The sequence below is a fragment of the Anomaloglossus baeobatrachus genome, chromosome 3, assembly GCF_048569485.1.
Source record: "Anomaloglossus baeobatrachus isolate aAnoBae1 chromosome 3, aAnoBae1.hap1, whole genome shotgun sequence".
In the NCBI taxonomy this organism is placed as follows: domain Eukaryota; kingdom Metazoa; phylum Chordata; class Amphibia; order Anura; family Aromobatidae; genus Anomaloglossus; species Anomaloglossus baeobatrachus.
Window position 1 is genome coordinate 561,191,834 of NC_134355.1, and position 13,642 is coordinate 561,205,475.

A 13,642-nucleotide genomic window follows, 5' to 3' on the forward strand; every position below is an offset into this window, starting at 1 on the left:
AATTGTATATCAGTTATGGTGCACAGTAGATGTGCAGGAGCCGCCTGTGTTTTACAATCAACGCTCCACTATAAGGGGATAACGGCTAATAGGTATTTACACATAGCTGTAGGGTGGGCCCCTGGAGTCAGTTTCCCTGGTGGGCCCTAGACACCCCAGTCCGACCCTGGCTATATACACTACATCTAGTTATAGCGGACACTACTAACAGGTGATTGATGGGGGTGCCGGGTATCAGATTAGTTCCTTCAGTCAGGACATGGATCCAAAGAATTTACCATCATGCAGATCTTTGGCCGTGATTAGTTTAATGTATGTATTCAGCATTTTAGTGCAAACAAACATTCTTTCTCATAAAATCCACTAAAATCAACAGGGTATAAAGACAATATAATGTGCATGAGAGCAACCAATGGTTTGACATATTGGCCTTTAACATGTGTGATTCTTTTATCACAAAGGAGACAAAAGACTAGAAGAGTTAGGGTCATGTAGAGTGCCTTGCGAAAGTATTCAGCCCCCTTGAATTTTTTAACCTTTTCCCACATTTCAGGCTTCAAACAAAGATAAAAAATTTAAATTTTATGGTGAAGAATCAACAACAAGTGGGACACAATTGTGAAGTTGAGCAATATTTATTGCTTATTTTAAATATTTGTAACAAATAAAAAACTGAAAATTGGGGCATGTAATATTATTAAGCCACTTTAAATTAATACTTTTGTAGCGCCATCTTTTGCTGAGATTACAGCTGCAAGTCGCTTGAGGTATGTGTCTATCAGTTTTGCACATCGAGAGACTGAAATTCTTGCCCATTCTTCCTTTGCAAACAGCTGGAACTGAGTGAGGTTGCATGGAGAGCGTTTGTGAACAGCAGTGCTCAGCTCTTTCCACTGATTCTTGATTGGATTCAGGTCTGGAGTGTGACTTGGCCATTCTAACACCTGGATATGTTTATTTGTAAACCATTCTATTGTAGATTTTGCTTTATTTTTTAGATCATTGTCTTGTTGAAAGACAAATCTCCGTCCCAGTCTCAGGTCTTTTGTAGACTCCAATAGGTTTTCTTCAAGAATGGTCCCTTATTTGGCTCCTACCATCTTCCCTTCCACTTTTTCCCTTCAATTTTAAACATCTTACCTGTCCCTACTGAAGCAAAGCAGACCCAAACCATGATGCTGCCATCACTGTGTTTGACAGTGGGGATGGTGTGTTCAGGGTGATGAGATGTGTTGCTTTTACGACAAACACATCGTTTGGCATTGTGCCCAAAAAGTTCGATTCTGGTTTCATCTAACCAGAGCACCTTCTTCCACATGTTTGGTGGGTCTCCCAGGTGACTTTTGGCAAACTTTAAACAACACTTTTTATGGATATCTTTGAAAAGTGGCTTTCTTCTTACCACTCTTCCGTAAAGGCCAGATTTGTGCAGTGTACGACTGATTGTTGTCCTATGGACAGACTCTCCCAACTCAGCTGTAGATCTCTGCAGTTCATCCAGAGTGATCATGGGCCTCTTGGCTGCTTCTCTGATCAGTGTTCTCCTTGTTTGACATGAAATTTTTGAGGGACGGCCTGGTCTTGGTAGATTTGCAGTAGTATAATACTCCTTCCATTTCAATATGATCGCTTGCACAGTGCTCCTTGAAATGTTTAAAGTTGTGGAAATCTTTTTGTGACCAAATCCGGCTTTAAACTTCTCCACAACAGTATCATGAACCTGACTGTTCTGTTCCTTGGTCTTCATGATGCTCTGTGCTTTAAACAGAACACTGAGACTACATTACTAGATTACACACAGGTGGCTTTTATTTATCATCATCAGTCATTTAGGACAACATTGGATCATTCAGAGATCCTCAATGAACTTATGGATGGAGTTTGCTGCGCTGAGAGTAAAGGAGCCGAATAATATTGCACGCCCCAATTTTCAGTTTTTTACAAAAATTTTAAATAAGAAATAAATATTCAACTTCACAATTGTGTCCCACTTGTTGTTGATTCTTCACCATAAAACTAAAAATTTTTATCTTTGTTTGAAGCCTGAAATGTGGGAAAAAGTTAAAATTCAAGGAGGCCGAATAGTTTTGCACGGCAGTGTAGTAATTTGCCATTCCTGATCATGAGTAATAAATACTTTTCATTAGCCTAACAAAAAAAAAGAGGGGGAAGAGAAAAGAAGAGCTGAGTAATAAATATACGTGCAAAGTAACATTTTAGTGCCAAAGGGCCCAGGTGGACCAATCATTTTCTAAAGCAGGGGTGGAGAACCTGCGGACCCCAGGCAGGCTCCCACATCTTGCTGACTGCTGGCCCTTTAAACCCCGCATGCAACGTTCAATGCTGAAAGTTGCAATGATTATACTGGAGGATCACATCCTCACGTTGGCCTGTGCCAGCGTGAGGACGTAATTTGTGAGCGGTGTAGGCGCGCAATGCTCTCACGTCCGTCCAGCAGGAGTGGCAGCTGCAGCATCCCCCAGGGCTCTCCGTGCCCCCAACCTCCACCAGGGCTCTCTGTGCTCCCAGCTTCCACCAGGACTCTGTGCCCCCAGCCTCCACCAGGACTCTCTGTGCCCCCAGCCTCCACCAGGACTCTCTGTGCCCCCAGCCTCCATCAGGGCTCTCTGTGCCCCAAGCCTCCATCAGGGCTCTCTGTGCCCCAAGCCTCCATCAGGGCTCTCTGTGCCCCAAGCCTCCATCAGGGCTCTCTGTGCCCCAAGCCTCCATCAGGGCTCTCTGTGCCCCAAGCCTCCACCAGGGCTCTCTGTGCCCCAAGCCTCCACCAGGGTTCTGTGTCCCCAGCCTCCACCAGGGTTCTGTGTCCCCAGCCTCCACCAGGGCTCTCTGTGCCCCCAGCCTCCACCAGGCATGTCTGTATGCCCATCGTTTTCTGTGCCTCCAGTGTACTCTGTTTATGCCCCCATCCTCCCCAGGTCTGTCTTTTTGTGCTACCAGGTCTGTTTGTGTCCCAAGAGCTCTCTATGCCCCCAGCATCTCCCAATGCTGTCTGTGCCTCCAGCATCCCCCAGTGCTCTCTGTTCCCCAAGTGCTGTCTGTTTATGCCCCCGGCGTCCCCAGGATTGTCTGTTCATGCCCCCGACAACCACATGGCTGTCTGTTTACACCCCCAGGGCTGTCTGTTTATGCCTCCAGTGTCCTCCAAGAATGTCTGTGCATACCACAGCATAACCCTGGCTGGCTGTGCCTTCCTGGCCATCTGTGACCCCTGGCTGTCTGTGCCCCCCAGGTATGTATATATCCCCTCAGTGATGTATATACCACTGGCAATGTCTGTGCCCTCCAGTGATGTATATACCCACAGTGATGTATGTACCCCCCAGTGACTTCTATGCACCACAGCTTCCCTAGTGATATATATTCCTCCCAGCTCTCCCCAGTGATGTATATTCCATCCAGCCCTCTCCTATGGTGCATATTCCTCCCAGCACTCCCCAGTGATGTATATGCCCTTAGCATCTCCTGTGATGTCTATTCCCTCAGACTCCCCAGTGATTTATAATCCTCCCAGCCCTCCCCAGTGATGTATATTCCTCCCAGCCCTTCCCTGTGATTTATATTCCTCACAGCCCTCCCCTGTGTTGTATATTCCTCCCAGCCCTCCCCTGTGATGTATATTCCTCCCAACCCTCCCCTGTGATGTATATTCCTCCCAGCCCACCTGTGATGTATATTCCTTCCAGCCCTCCCCTGTGATGTATATTCCTCCCAACCCTCCCCTGTGATGTATATTCCTCCCAGCCCACCTGTGATGTATATTCCTCCCAGCCCTCCCCTGTGATGTATGTTCCTCCAAGCCCTCCCCTGTGATGTATATTCCTCCCAGCTCACCTGTGATGTATATTCCTTCCAGACCTCCCCTGTGATGTACAGTATATTCCTCCCAGCCCTTCCCTGTGATGTATATATGCCTACAGCCTCTCCTGTGATGTATATTCCTTCCAGCCCTCCTGTGATGTATATGCCCTAGTGTCTCCTATGATATATATGCCCCCAGCGTCTCCTGATGTATATAACCCAGCCCCTCCTATGATGTATATGCACCTAGTGCACGTATATTCCCTCAGTGTCTCCTATGTTATGTGTATACAATAGTCCCAGCCAACACAAACATGGAAAAAAAAAGTTGTGAGACACAACAAGATCAATATTGCCTAATATCACCACCACGAGAAGAAGCTCCAGCCACCACAGTGAGATAATTGTTTGACAAACCATACTAAGTAATTTTTAAGTTGATCATTTTGTGCGGCCCCCGAATGATGGTAGAAATTTCCAAATGGCCCCCGGCAGAAAAACGTTTCCCACCCCTGCTGTACAGGGACTCAAAACGGATAACAGGATATGGTTACCTCAAAAAGGCTTTTATAAATGTGGAAAAATACAAATGCAATACAGTATATGTCATTTTATTGAAAAAAAAAAAAAAAATAATAATCCTATATCACAAATGAAACATCATCATCATGATAACATCAATACATTTATCAACTGGGACAGGAATCGAGTCCTTTACTGTATAGAAAGCACCAGCTGTGATTTATGTTATATAGGTTGTACAATAAGGAAATTAAAAAAAGGCATCTCAGAACATCTGTGTAATATAAATAAGGGTAATAATATATTCAGCGGCAACAAGACATTTTGTATCTATGTATAAAATAATACTGAGAATTACATTTGGTATTTAATTGAGAAGCTAAGCCGTCCTGAGAGAGGAGAAACTGGCAAAAAACTCATATTTAGAGAAATGTATTGGATCTCAGTGAAAAATACTAAACCAAATGGAATGAATTTTAGGAACAATATTATTTATATATATTAAATATGTAATCTACAAAGATGTAATAATAGAAACCTTCTGAAATACAGCAGCAGTCTTGATGTCCTCCATGTTTTTGTGGGGTCCCATGTGATTGGATCAGGATAATATTATATGTGACCATGTGCACACCGGATATCTGTATGAACACGGGCCGGGCTAGCACTGGAAACGTGCGAGAAGCTTCATGATGAAGGAACACAAGTGTCTTTATAACGGAGGAATCAATAAAGGACACTTAATTTTCAATGTACTCATGGATGTGCCAGCTTTATTTTACCCTTTTGTCTGTTGTTCGCTGCGGTCCAGCAGAGAAGCTGCACCATCTCCATTACCATTGGAGCCACAAAATAAGCGAGGTGAGTCCAGAACCAATATACTTTTCACTATTGAAATGTTATATAATGTGATATGATGAGAATTGGGAATAGGAAAAGCTCGGCCAAACCTCTGTAACCACCTACTGTATTCTATTACCTAGAAAACTACAAGGATTTTATTTTGTTTATCAAAGTTTGTACCATCATCATCATCTTCAGCTGCCACATAAGAGACAGGAAGAGAAAAAGTATTGGTTATTACGCTTTATTGTGACATCATTACTTACCGTATATGGAAGCAGACAGTGATGTCACACAGGTAAGTGATGTCACAATGGAGTGGAGCCTACAAACATTCCGTCGTTTCTCACTGGATCTGATTTGGTATTGGTCTGTCTTTCTGATAGCACGTACCTGGTCTTTCTCTTGTGGATTAGCTGTTTACTTGTGTATTACTTGTGAATTAGCGGTTTACTTGCGGATTATTTGTGAATTAGCCGTATACTTGCGGATTATTTGTGAATTAGCAGATTACTTCTCCATTTTCTGGAGATCATTGACTGTTGAATCTTCTACATTTGAAGGTAAGTCTATTTTATGGTGTTATATATAAAACTAGAAGTTTTTATCCTCTCATTATTTTATCATGTATTCTAATGTATGGGAAGCCGCCATTGCCCCTAGAGATCAGTAACTCGTCCTGCACAGATTTTGGCGCAATACAACAGATAAACCGTTTTCATGAATGTTGCTTCTTATTTAAAATTCATGAAACAAATCCAGTCCTCATTGATCCAATATAAAAGTAGGAATCGCCTCAAAGAAAACTAGGAGAGCAAATATCAGTGTCACGATTAGGGGAGCATTAGACAACATTTTTTTTCTTGTCTAGAAGAACTGTCCCCATGGTTCTGTTTTTCATCCGTTTTTGGTCTGAATGTTCATTTTTACTATTCAGATATCATCAATTTTTCTCATATACAAAAAAAAAATGAAGGAGGTTTCCCAAGCTTCTTCAGGTGACCAGTCAGCAAAACACTGACAGCACCCAGATATGACGAGGATGGCAGCCACGTGTGGACACTGAGTCATTCACTGAATGGGTGAGCTCTGTCCATGAAACACCAGAATAAGACACGTCTTTGTGTTTTTTCTGCCGACCATCAGTAACAATAAGAAAATAAATAGGAGACACTGTATTTATCTGAGTAATATTGTCATATGTATAGTATAAGTGATGACCAGATGACATCCCTCCCTCACTAATGGCTGCCGGAGGGGACACCAAGAGATAGTCATATAGCAGCTTCACCATATAATGTACTGCTCACTATACGGGAAATATATAATACATTATGTAATCAGAGACGAGGCGACCACACACCGGCCTATGATGCCGCAGCCGTCATCACTATGCATCAAAACTGATCAGCTGGATTCACTTCTGGTTGATTAACCCCTTAAGCCAAATTGTATTTTTCTGTTTTTGTTTTTTCCTCCCCTTTTTTCAAAGTGACATTTCTTTTGTTTTTTTTCCATGGACAGAGCTGTATGGAGAACATCTGCTATTTACAAGTGGGGAGAGGGGGAAATGGGCAGGGATTCACAGGTGTGGGTGTGTCGCCCTTTGAGGATAAACTGTATTTTAAATGTGCATCCAGCTACTTACATGGGGGCATAATAAGCAAACATACATCCAGCTATTGGTGTATTGTAAATATGTATGTGAACCCTGTGCACATGTACTGTAGTCTGGGGTTAAAGAGGTGCAATGTATTATGGCACAATGTATTATGGCATCAAATTATTTTTCATCTCTTTCAGATCTTATTGCTGATTTTTCCTGGTTGAGGGTAACCTCCCAGAGGGAAAGTCAGAGGACTCCCTACATAAGCTGAGAAGAGAACTTCAGTGTGTATGGGATCAGAGCAGAACGCCAGACATCTTTCCAGTGAGTATAATGGCGGAGGCACGGGGCTCCTGGGTCCTTCTTTCTTAGACTAATTACATAAGTGGAGGAGGCCAGACCACGGGTCCTGGCACCGACCACCTGAGTTAGGTCAGGTTTTCACCTGGCAACTTGCGGCATCTAACGACTATCAATATCATATTATATAATAGGTTGGAATAACACTCCACTGTGTGAAAGTTATCAAAGTTCTGTTTTTATTTTGGAATTCACCAGCTATTAATGTAAGTATTCTGTGTGTAATATAACTAATATGTCCTGTTTACAAATACAAGAATAAAATATGACTGATCCAGGGCCGGATTATAGGCGGGGCAGGCGGGGCTCCAGCCCAGGGGCCCCCACCAAAAGAGCTTCTAAGGGGGCCCCCACCACCAGGGCCATACTTGTCAGCATTTTTTTTTTCTTCACACCCTCTCCCCCTCCGTAAAGACAGTCTAATAAATCAGCTGTTTTCGGAGGGGGGGGGGGGGCGGTGCACCGGCATTTATTTGTATCTGCGTCTTTAAGACGCAAAAACAAACTGCGGGCACAGGACGCTGAATGACCCCGGAAGTACCAGCGATTGCACTTCCGGGGTCAGAGGTGTGCCAATGAGCTCCCTGCTATGTGCTGCGGCCGTCATGGGCGTACCCAGCGAGGGGCTTGGGGCACCTGCCCCCCCTTCCTAGAAGCAGGGACACGGTGTAATGGGCCGCTGTATGTGCAGCCACGCTCCTCCGCAGTGTGTGCATGCAGGCCCGACACACTAGCTGCAGCAGGAGGCAGCGCTGTGCTGTGCCGGCTCTGCTGTGTGTGGTGTGCCCGGCATGCACACAATGCAGAGGAGCGCAGCGGAGCCGGAGCCGGTGCTCGCAGCTTCCTCCTTCTTCCTATTCAAATGTATTTGTGTCTTTCAGACGTAAATACATTTGAACAGCGCGCCGGGACTGGGCCCCGCCCCCGACGTGCAGCAACGTGATGAGATCAGCACCTTGCTGACGTCATCACAGTGCTGCGGGCGCCGGCACACAGGGGACATCAGATGGAAAGCGCTCCATGAAGGAGCCGAAGAGACAGGTTTAATTAATGATGATGAGTGGGGAGGGGCTGAGGACACATAACGGGGAACATCTGTGAAGGAAGTGGAACACAGCTTTGTGACAGGCAGAGGGGGAGTACTGTATTCCGAGGGGGGAGGAAGGAGTGTGTAGGGATGGGGCAGTGTGATTTGTGTGTGTAGGGGGTGATGAGGGTTGCATTGTATTGTGTGTGGGGGGAGGGGTAATGGGGGGGTGCATTGTGTGTGTGTGTGTGTAGAGGTGATGGGGGGGTGCATTGTGTGTGTGTGTGTGTGTGTGTAGGGGGTGATGGGTGGGTGCATTGTGTGTGTGTTTTGTGTGGGGGGAGTTATGGGTGGTGCATTGTGTGTGTGGGTGTGTGTTTGTAGGGGGTGATGGGTGCATTGTGTGTGTAGGGGGTGATGGGGAGATGCATTGTGTGTGTGTAAGGGGTGATGGGGGGTGCATTGTGTGTGTGTGTGTGAGTAGGGGTGATGGGGGGTGCATTGTGTGTGTGTGTGTGTAGGGGGTGATGGGGGGTGCATTTTGTGTGTGTGTAGGGGTGATGGGGGTGCATTGTGTGTGTGTGTGTGTAGAGGTAAAGGGGGGTGCATTGTGTGTGTGTGTGTGTGTGTGTGTGTGTGTGTGTGTGTAGGGGGTGATGGGGGGTGCATTTTGTGTGTGTGTAGGGGTAAAGGGGGGTGCATTGTGTATGTGTAGGGGGTGATGGGGGGTGCATTGTGTGTGTGTGTGTTTGGGTGTGTGTAGGCGGTAAAGGGGGGTGCATTGTGTGTGTGTGGGGGGGGGTGATGGGTGGGTGCATTGTGTGTGTCAGAGCTGTGTGTGTGTGTCAGAGCTGTGTGTGTGTCAGAGCTGTGTGTGTGTCAGAGCTGTGTGTGTCAGAGCTGTGTGTGTCAGAGCTGTGTGTGTCAGAGCTGTGTGTCAGAGCTGTGTGTGTCAGAGCTGTGTATGTGTGTCAGAGCTGTGTGTGTGTGTATGTGTGTCAGAGATGTGTGTGTGTCAGAGATGTGTGTGTGTCAGAGCTGTGTGTGTGTCAGAGCTGTGTGTGTGTCAGAGCTGTGTGTGTGTGTGTCAGAGCTGTGTGTGTCAGAGCTGTGTGTGTCAGAGCTGTGTGTGTCAGAGCTGTGTATGTGTGTCAGAGCTGTGTGTGTGTATGTGTGTCAGAGATGTGTGTGTGTGTCAGAGGTGTGTGTGTCAGAGCTGTGTGTGTGTGTGTGTCAGAGCTGTGTGTGTGTGTGTGTCAGAGCTGTGTGTGTGTGTCAGAGCTGTTTGTGTGTGTGTTTCAGAGCTGTGTGTGTAAGAATCAGTCTGTGCGGCACCCCTGAACTATATGGGTCCCCCAGAGCGCTATGTCACCTATCCCAGTAATCAGTACACCACCAGAGCTGTTTGCCACTCCAGTAACGGCTATGCCCCCTGCCCCTCCTGTAATGTATATATTGTAGCCCCCAGCCCCTCCTGTGATGTATATACAGCAGTGCTGTCAGTGTGCAGTCACATCTGTTAGTGACAGCCATCGTGAAACACAGCTACATGTCCTAAAGGAGCTGGATGGAAACAAGCGGGAGAGGTGAGTGAGGCTGCTGGCGATTTCCCCATATTAATACCTGTAAAGGCTCATGCACACGTAACTGCTGAATATTCTGCAGCGATTTGACAGCACATGTGCGCGTCAAATCGCTGCAGAAACACTGCATAATGGATGCAGTTTTTCTTTACAAAAAATGCCGATTCCATGCGCTCTGGCTGCTGCCCCCACCATAGACAGAGCAGGAGCTGCATCCATAGCACACGGAATAATTGACATGCTCATTTTATGAACTCACAGATTTGGGTCAACATTTTAGCACCCAAATCGCTGCGTTCATAAAAGCAACGTGCGCACGTGGCATGCACAATCTACATAGACTGTATAGGGGACGCAGGACGCATGCATTTACGCTGCAGAGCTATACGCAGTGTAAATGCATGGAATTACGCAACGTGCGCACGTGGCATGCACAATCTACATAGACTGTATAGGGGACGCAGGACGCATGCATTTACACTGCAGTGCTATACGCAGTGTAAATGCATGGAATTACGCAACGTGCGCACGAGCCCTAATGCGTCTGTGTCTGCATATATGTCAGTGTATATGACTGTGCATATATTTGTCTGTTTATATGTATTTTTCTGAATTTGTCTTCAAATATGTATATATACGTATGCCTGTATGTGTATGTGCATGCCTGTGTGTGTATGTGCGTGCCTGTGTGTGTATGTGCGTGCCTGTGTGTGTATGTGCGTGTCTGTGTGTGTATGTGCGTGTCTGTGTGTGTATGTGCGTGTCTGTGTGTGTATATGCGTGTCTGTGTGTGTATGTGCGTGTCTGTGTGTGTATGTGCGTGTCTGTGTGTGTATATGCGTGTCTGTGTGTGTATGTGCGTGTCTGTGTGTGGATGGGGTCCACTGAGACTCTTTCACCCGGAGGCCACAAAAACCTGGAGCCGGCCCTGGCTGCCTTAACATTGGGATCAATAAAAAGTATGTGAGTAAGGTTCTGTACGCACGTTGCGTATTTGCATGCAGTTACGCTGCGATCTGCACCTCAGCGTAACTGCATGCGTCCTGCGTCCCCAGCACAATCTATGAAGATTATGCAGGAGCCGTGTGCACGTGGTGTATTAGAGCGCAGCGGTTCGGCTGCTGCCTGAAGCGCTGCGCTCTAAGAAGTGACATGTCACTTCTTTCATGTGCTTTGGATGCAGCCCCTGCTCTGTCTATGGTGAGGGGCTGCACTCAGAGCGCATGAAATTGGCTTTTCATTACGGACTCTTTCTGTAGCGATTTGAAGCGCATGTGTGCTGTTCAAATTGCTGCAGAAATTTCTGCAGAGACAAACGCAACGTGCGCACATAGCCTAACTCTACTTTCTGTGTATAAGTGACGGATGTGAGTGATCCTGGACTGTGTCTGTATTGTAGTACTGTAAATCTGAATGTGGCAGAACAGGATAAGATAAATGTTCATTGGATTTATATCTAAATGCTACGGTTCGCGCTCTACTGTTATGGCTAAAAATGTTAACGTTATGGGGCCCCCACCAGATTTTCTGCCCAGGGGCCCCCACCAACCTTAATCCGGCCCTGGACTGATCCATCATTTATTATAACATTGTTACACTATTACAGTACTGAAATCGTGACAAGAAGATCCTTTAGGCTACTTTCACACATCCGGTTTGAGCCCTGCGGCTCAATCCGGCTGTGAAAACTATGCAACGGATGCGGTGAAAACACCGCATCCTTTGCATAAGTTTTTACATGCGGCCGGTCCGGTTTTTTCCGGTTGCGGCATGCTACTGAGCATGCGCAGTGGAAAATACCGCATGCGGCGACCGGATGCGGTTTTTTCCGCATCGCGCCGCATCCGGCCTCCATAGGGATGCATTGAAAAATGCGCCGCAGCGGCCGGATGCGGCGCGATGCGGTGTTTTTTGCCGGAGCAAAAAACGTTGCAGGGTACGTTCGATCCGGCCGCCGCATCGGCTAAATCTGCCGCATGCGGCAAAAACCGGACCGAACGCAAGCCCCTACGGCACAATGCGGCACTAATGTAAGTCAATGCAAAAAAAACCGCAATCGGCGTTACAAAAGCCGGTTGCGGTTTTTCTGCAGAACGCCGTATTGTGCCGCAGAGCAAAAATCCGGATGTGTGAAAGTACCCTTACTGAGATAAGAGCTAAATACTCTAGTATTACTACTGAGAACAAAGTACTTGGATAAACTAGAAGAGTATATGTAATACTAGCTGTACTACCCGGCTTCGCCCGGGTTAATAACTGTTGTTAACAAAATACAATGTATTAACATTCCCGGGATAGAATGTATAAATAGAATGTATTAACATTCCCGGGATAGTAACTGTCTCTCTGTTTCTCTCCCATTCTCTGTCTGTCTCCCCCTCTGTCTCTCTCTCTTTGTCTGTCTGTCTCTTTCCCTGTCTGTCTCTGACTGCCTCTGTCTCTTTCTCCGTCTGTCTATCTCTTTCCCTCTCTTTCCCTGTCTGTCTCTTTCCATCTCTTTCCTTGTCTGTCTCTTTCCCTGTGTCTGTCTCTTTGTCTGTCTCTTTACCTGTCTGTCTCTTTCCCTCTCTTTCCCTGTCTGTTTCCCTGTGTCTGTCTCTGTCTCTTTGTTTCTTTACCTGTCTGTGTCTGTCTCTTAACCTGTCTCTCTCTTTTCTTCTCTTTCCCTGTCAGTCTGTCTCTTTGTCTGTCTCTTTGTGTCTGTCTCTTACCCTGTCTATGTCTGTTTCTTACCCTGTCTGTGTCTGCCTCTTTCCCTGTCTGTGTCTGTCTCTTTCCTTGGCTGCATTGTGACACGCCAACATTCCATTTAAGGGCGTGGCTGCACATTCTTCTGAAGTTCTGGCTGCACTGTGACTCACAGCTCCATTCGCTTTAATGGAGGCAGGTTTTTTGGTGAATAACTGTAAAGCGCGGGGTTAAAATTTCCCCTCAAAACATATCCTATGACGCTCTTGGGGTCCAGAAGTGTGAGTGTGCAAAATTTTGTGGCTGTAGCTGTGACGGTGCAGATGCCAATCCCGGACATACACACACACACATACACACATACACATACACATAGACATACACACACACACACACATATTCAGCTTTATATATTAGATTTATGAATAAGTTAACTGTTACCAACCAACTCATGTCTCGGTTAGGGAGGGGGGGCAGGGGGTGTAACTCGCTTATCTTGCTGTGCTTAAAGGGGTTGGCCACTAATAGGACAACACCTTCTTGTTACCTGTGTTTGTCCTCATTAAAATAAAACCTATTTTACGCACCGCTAGCACTGTTCCAGCAGTATCAGCACTCACTCTTCTGGGGATCACATGAGATTGTTGCGTCAGAGGCCCATGACCATTCAATGCCGGTTTACCTCTCCGCGCCTTCGGACATACAAATGATTAACAGGAAGTGAGATCTGCGGCTGGCCGCTCACTTCCATTTATAAGTCTGAAGACAGAGAGAGGTAAGCCGACGTTGAATGGACATGGCGCTCTAGTGACGCAACTACCTCATGTGACCTGTTATGATCCGGAACCATGGAAGACCACCATAAATCATTGATAAAAGGAGACAAGAGCATTGGCAACTAATCTGGCCGCCATCCCCTTACTAACCATCAACACTAGAAGTAGCCGAGGGGTGAACTATCATCCTGTGCACCGCGAACCCAGCCGGAGAACTAGCTATCCTAAAGGAAGGAAAGATGAATAACTCTCTGCCTCAGAAAATAGATAAAGAATAGCAAGCCCCCCACATTCAAAGACTGCGGTGATATAGGAAAACACAATACACAGATAGATGATAGGATTAGCAAAAGTTGAGGCCCCCACTGACTAAAATAGGAAAGGACAGGAAAGGGGCTGATGGTGGCCAGAGAAAAAC

General features: G+C 46.2%; 1 protein-coding gene across 1 annotated transcript in view; it reads right to left on the reverse strand.

Annotated features, from left to right (window-relative positions):
• Positions 1-13,642, reverse strand: part of CROCC2 (ciliary rootlet coiled-coil, rootletin family member 2) — a 324,826-nt gene that overhangs the window by 252,323 nt on the left and 58,861 nt on the right. The window lies entirely within an intron of this gene.